This window comes from Poromitra crassiceps (assembly GCF_964638095.1).
Source record: "Poromitra crassiceps genome assembly, chromosome: 1".
In the NCBI taxonomy this organism is placed as follows: Eukaryota; Metazoa; Chordata; class Actinopteri; order Beryciformes; family Melamphaidae; genus Poromitra; species Poromitra crassiceps.
In genome coordinates, this window is record NC_139623.1 from 124,807,205 (window position 1) to 124,813,639 (window position 6,435).

Here is a 6,435-nt window from a genome sequence, read left to right on the forward strand (position 1 = left end):
AGCCAGTTCTCTCTCCCCAATTTCACCATGTCGTTCTTTGTTCACTTCACCTTCATCTTCATCTAACCACTGCTCAAAACTCAATCCACCCAGTAAATCAAACGTTACTACGAAATCGGACATTTCCTTGTTTAGAGATCGGCCATTTCCTTGTTGAAGATTTGCAGACTGACAGGCTAACAGTGGGCGGAGTCAGCACAGGGACCGGAGTCAGCATCAGGGAGCGGAGTGATACTGCGGTTGGAGCCGAACTGTAGATTGTTGGCGTATTTACCACTGTTGCTAGCCAATCAGAATCCAGTATTCACTCATGCTGTTGTAGAACAAACATTTTGGAAGGATTATTCGCTGTAATTATTATTTGAAGTGTCCATAAAACTAATGCCACCGCAGATTTTCTGTTGTGGACTCGACTGCGATCTATTTGAGAGCGCATGAGGTAATTGAAAGGAATCAGACAGCGAGTCTGAAGCCGTATCTGCAAGCCGTCTGTGCACCTGCTGCACTACTACGTTTAGTAGCCTACTACTAACGTGACCAATTGCGAGCGCATGAGGTAATTAAAAGAAATGGGGAAGAATAAGAACTGTTTCTGTAGCCTACCTCTACCTACTACCTCCATTTGAAGACCTTGGATTAATTGAAGAAAGACCGACATGAAAGCAGCCAGGCAACTCATCCAGAGCAGTAGGCTACAACTGTTGTCGCGCACGGCAGCATGTGAGTGTCTGTGTGTGTGAGAGAGAGAGGGGGGGAGAGACAGAGTTATTAGCTACTTTGCACACCTTGGAAGCTCTGCTGTGCTCCTCCTGAGTCCGGAGACATATTACATTAAATTGGCCATTGCGGGCTGCTGGGTTCGGAATTTTCAGATATTTTAACGGGCCGGGCGGGGCGGGCTGGCTCCAATGACGGGTTGGGTTGGGGTGGCTCTTAAAAAACCCTGACCCGCACATCACTAATAGGCTGGTACCTTGGATTGCATTAGATGTGGATGGAAGCTACTACAGTAGTGCTTTTGAATGCATTATTTTATTGAAAATGCTTGAAACACCTAATCATTGCCATGATGCGACTGTGAAGCTACTTTATTGTTGTTCTTCTTTTTGTATTTTAAAATTTGTTTTCATGGTTCTCTTAACACATTGAGTGCCAGCGACGCCATATGGCGTCATTAGAAATTTACCGTAGGCTGCCAGCGACGCCAAATGGCGTCAATAACTCGAAATTGTTTTTTTGACGGGGGGGTGTCGATCTATGCCTCTTACATCGCCTCTTACAATATGAGAGCTATTGAATGTGTCTAACCTATTTTACAGAACCCTTAGGTGGCGACAGCGCACTCCAGATGAGAGAAAGTGGAGTAAAACACACAGAAGTCATTGGGGAAAAGGAAATCGCATCGCATCCGTCCGTATGCAGCTGCTTCATTGAAGCATAACGTTAGCTGTGCCCCTGCAGCAGCCAATCTGCTGTCACAATTGAGCACCTCCGTGTCCGCTGCACAGCCCATTCGCATGATCAGCCGTGGAGTTGTTATTATTCTCAACTGGAAGCATGGGAGCTGGTGACAAATACACGCGGCTGTAAAAAAGCTGGATGTAGCGGACTTGTCAGTGAAGAGCAAACGCAGGCAGCAGAAAGCCCCAGAGACACTCCCAGAAGGAGGAGTGTGCAGTTGAGGGGGTGGGGGGGGGGGGGCACGCAGAGCAGCATACAACACCCAGACAGCAGGACAGGATTAGCAAACGCAAGCTAGAATATCTGATGCCCACCAGCAGTAAATCAAGAACAGCAAGAAGCTGCAACCAGCAGCGCACGCAGGGGCCAGCGCTGCTGGTTGCAGCTAAAAAATATTATTTGGCCAAACAAAATTCCTTTGTTTTCACTCTTTTATTGAAGGAAATTATTTTTGAGGTGTCATTACATCAGAAAATATTAGCAATGAGTCAATGATGTGCTTGAAATGCTTCCTTTCACAAAAGGCTGAATATCTCAGGTTCTAGAAAAAAAGTGGCTGTTTTTGGTCAAATCAAGCTATCTTCTCCGGCTCATAACTAAAGAACGGAAAATGGGATCAATAAACTTTTTTTTGCAGGTGATAGAAGAGAGTCTCATCGTTATTTGTGCGTGTTCAGTGTTTACATAGTAATTATTAAAGAAATTATATGACTGTTTTAAAATGCATTGCGGCCTATGTGGCACAGTACAGCACCTTTTGCCCAAGGGCCGTGGCACTCAAAGTGTTAAGATTCTTTTTTTCTCACAACACCATGAGATGGTAATCTGAGCTCAGTTCAGGAGGAGCCAAATGCTCAACAGCAGCATACTGACCGGAGGCAATAAAACAGTTATGAATATGCTTGCAGGAAAACATTGTAATGTCAGTTTGTGTACTATGTTGGGATCGTTCCTAAATTGAAATCGCTTGCACGCTAAAAAGTTATAATTATTTTGGGCTGTCTTCTAAATACAAATTTTTTCTTGAGCCACAGTGAGAGGGTTAGGGGGGGGAGGTTTACCCTCCGCGGTAAAACAGCTCTCGTTGTTTTCCTATGGGGAAAGCAGGGCCTCCCAAATACAGTAGGTGGCAGCACTACACATGGCATCGTGCACCGCTCCAATTTGCCACCTTACGCGCAAAGTTCAAATCGCATAAACTTTGACCTCGTTACCGCCGATCTTTCTCCGCTCTACCTCACAGTGAGAGAAGAGATCACTTATCATGTGGAGGCAACTTTATATATTAGCAGAGTCTGCTTTGTCAGAGTCCTCTCTCCCACTGTTTTTGGCCCATGTACAATTATTAATAAACTTAGCCTACTAGTATTTTCTTTGTTCCTCTGAACAGATTTTGGTGTTAGACTTGTTCAAACTGTTAAGAACGAAAAGAAAGCAATTCCCTTAACCACAACGCAGTCACCTGTTCTGCCAGTGAATTGATAAAAAATGCAATTATCCAATTCCCTCTCAAAGACCAAGTGATAGGCTAACAGATAATCTCTTTTTTTATGGCCAGGAAGTTAGGCTACTACCACAGTTCAACATCACTTTAAGAACAACACTTAGTGACATGCATATTCATCTCATCTTTAATAAGCCATTTTTCTGATGCAAATACTGCAGACTTTAAAATGGAATGTATCAATGCAGTTCTTGTATTAGCTGTTGGTCTATCAAAGGTTATTGTGCAGTTGTCTCAGTTTTCATGGCCAATGTGATGAAGATGGTTAAATACATTTTGTATCATGTACCGAAGTTCTGCTGGAATTGAAAGAATATGGTAGCACGTAGCCTACCATATTCTTTTTTATATATAGATAATCTTCTATATAGATTTGGCAATGTGGGCTCTGTTCTCTCTGTTCCGTTTCAATTTTTGTCCCACTGATGTCATCAGTGATGTCGTAAATCACAGATGATGTCATAAGTGATGTAGTCAGTGATGTCACTTGAGCAATTGTGCATTGTGACATCACTGATTATGTCATCAGTGACATCAGCATTGTGACATAACCGATGATGTAATCAGTGATGGCATAAGTCACTGATGATGTCATCAGTGATGTCATAAGTCACTGATGATGTCATCAGTAATGTCATAAGACACATGATGCCATACGAGTGATGGATGTAAACTTAAGGGCAATAACATTTTATGAGCAACACACACACACACACACACACACACACACACACACCTGCGCGCACCAATAGAGCAGGCGAGGCCACACAGCAGCCGAGCTGCAGGGCGGGCGAGCCTAGGAATCTATTGAAAATAGCCATCTCGCGAGATGCCTAGTAAAAAGGGGCAAGTGGGTAATAATCTCTGTCTGTTCTCGGTTTCAATTTTTGTCCCACTGATGATGTCATCAGCCCGGCAGGGCGGGCGATAGCGAGGAATCGCGCGCACGTACAGTATTGCACGAGATGCCTAGTTCTTTAAATTCCAGAACAGAGAATACCTGATTCTCTGTTCTATTTGTTTATACTGTATTTGTTTTTTGGTATACATATTTTCTTGCCTTATAATGGCTTGTGGTTAAAATTGTTTTGTATTTCTTAATAAACACTAATATTACATGTCACTGCTTCAGTAACAAGATCATTTTGAAGGTCTACCTACTATCATAAGAGCATTCTTCCAAGTGATATAGCTAGCCATCTTTAAATATCACTTCAGTAATCAAATCTATTTTTTATGTATGCTACAGTACAAGCATGGATCTACATTCTGTGAGAGTTGATAGTTTATCTTACGTGTTTATCAGAGTGTAGTGAGTTTTCAATGGCTTCATGTCATTTTAATAAAACCTTTATATGGCTTCTAGTCTCTTGGTCTAACTTTACCAACAAAGATTGCGTATTTTGCAGTTTAGACAGATTAACACCCAAGTGTTCATGATGGGCTATAGACACACAGCTCTGTCTGTGTTTGAGTTGCATTCAGCCTTCTCACAACCCTGAAGCATCTACACTGACTTGTCAAGGCAACAACCCATGTGAATTGTGCGTAGGTGTAGGATTTCTGATGCATGTCGTAAGAGAAGTCTGTAGTGTATTGTCTTTGATTGCACTCATTGTTAATGTTGGAATACATACATCTGAGGTCTGTACGACATCAATGTCCATCAACACAGTATTTGTTTTCCTGCAGGGCTGCTGAAGTGGACTGCAGAAGACTAAAGTATTGATCTAATGTGAGATTAACAACAACAAAAACAAAACAAAAACAATGAACTCAGGTTCTGATCAAGTGTTGGAATACATACATCTGAGGTCTGTACGACATCAATGTCCATCAACACAGTATTTGTTTTCCTGCAGGGCTGCTGAAGTGGACTGCAGAAGACTAAAGTATTGATCTAATGTGAGATTAACAACAACAAAAACAAAACAAAAACAATGAACTCAGGTTCTGATCAAGATGCCCGCACAAGCTTAAAGTCCCTGGAAACCAACAATAAATGTTTTTAGTTTTCATGACAGAAAGATGTGTTATTAACCACCCAAATTTGAATGATTAAAAAATGTTGCCAATTATATAAAATTTGGTTTTAAAATCATGAAAAACTAAGCAGTATTCTCGGCCCTGAAACTGTGGGGGAGTTTCTTCTGAAGTGCCCCCCCAGTGCTCTCTCCACCCCCCTGCAGTGCTGCACAGAATGAATGAATGAATGAATGAATATTTTATTTTCGTGTCAGGACAATTACATGACCCATCCCACATGGGATTATCAGACACATCAACATTCAATATTTAACAAAACATAACATTCCGGTATGTTACCCAACCAGAAGCTTTCAGTGCAGCCCAAATTAGAGAGTATATATACATGCAGACATAATATGCCTATACATATACATACATATACATTCATACATACCTGCACATAGAATACGAAAATAAAACAAAAATAAATAAAAATAAACTCTAATTTATCAGTTATACGTCAACCTTCTCCTCCTGTCCCACGCTTTAGAAAGAAATTCAGAGAATGCAAAAATATTATCAAAAAGAAATTTGAATATTACTCCGTTCTCACTATCTATCATATTTAGCTCAGGAGTATGGACTCTTTTAAACATTGTTTCTCTCAAGTCATGATACAAAGGACAATATAAAATTAAATGAATTTCATTCTCCACCTCATTCAACTCACAATAGTGACACCATTTAAAAAGATGCCGGAAACAGTATTAGTCTAGTAGGAACAGGGGGTCCCCGCGCACCCGAAAGATATATTTTTCTAACATAGATTTTTGTACTCCTCAAGGTGTCTAATAAACAAATTGTGTTGTTACCCCGTTGAAATAGTGTCCCATGGGTCCGTTTGGCGGCCATCTTTGCGGGCATATTGCGATGTCTGATGAAAATGGATAAGGGTCATAACTTTTGAACTAGACATCATACAGAGACAAATGACACCACTTTTCTGTATGATTTTTGCATTAGGAATTGATTGAGAGGGTTCTTTTAATGATTTTAACAGGTATAGTAAAACTCAAAAACATTTGAAAAAAGTGTCTAATTTACTCTCAAAATCTTGCAAAAAATCTATCTACATATAGTCCATGGGCCAGAAGGGTTGGGAATAATGCTCATATTGATTTTTGGCAAGGTATACATCTCTAGAGTTAGAAAATATGTGAGAGCATTGCACCAATGGTAGCTAAATGTGTGTTATCACTCGATTTATAACACCATGCAAAACATAATAGTTGCGGGACTTTTAGGGACATTTGAGGCTAAGTTCATGCAAATCAAGTCTAAAAGCACCAGATTTTGCCCAGAATTAGCCCAGGGCATGCTCTAACAATTGAGCCAGAGCACCCGAGCCGGTGACCCCCGGGGTCACCATGGCGGCCAGATCCAATATGACCACTGTCCGAAAAAGATTTTGGCTATAACTTTTGAAAGAGATGAGCTAGAAA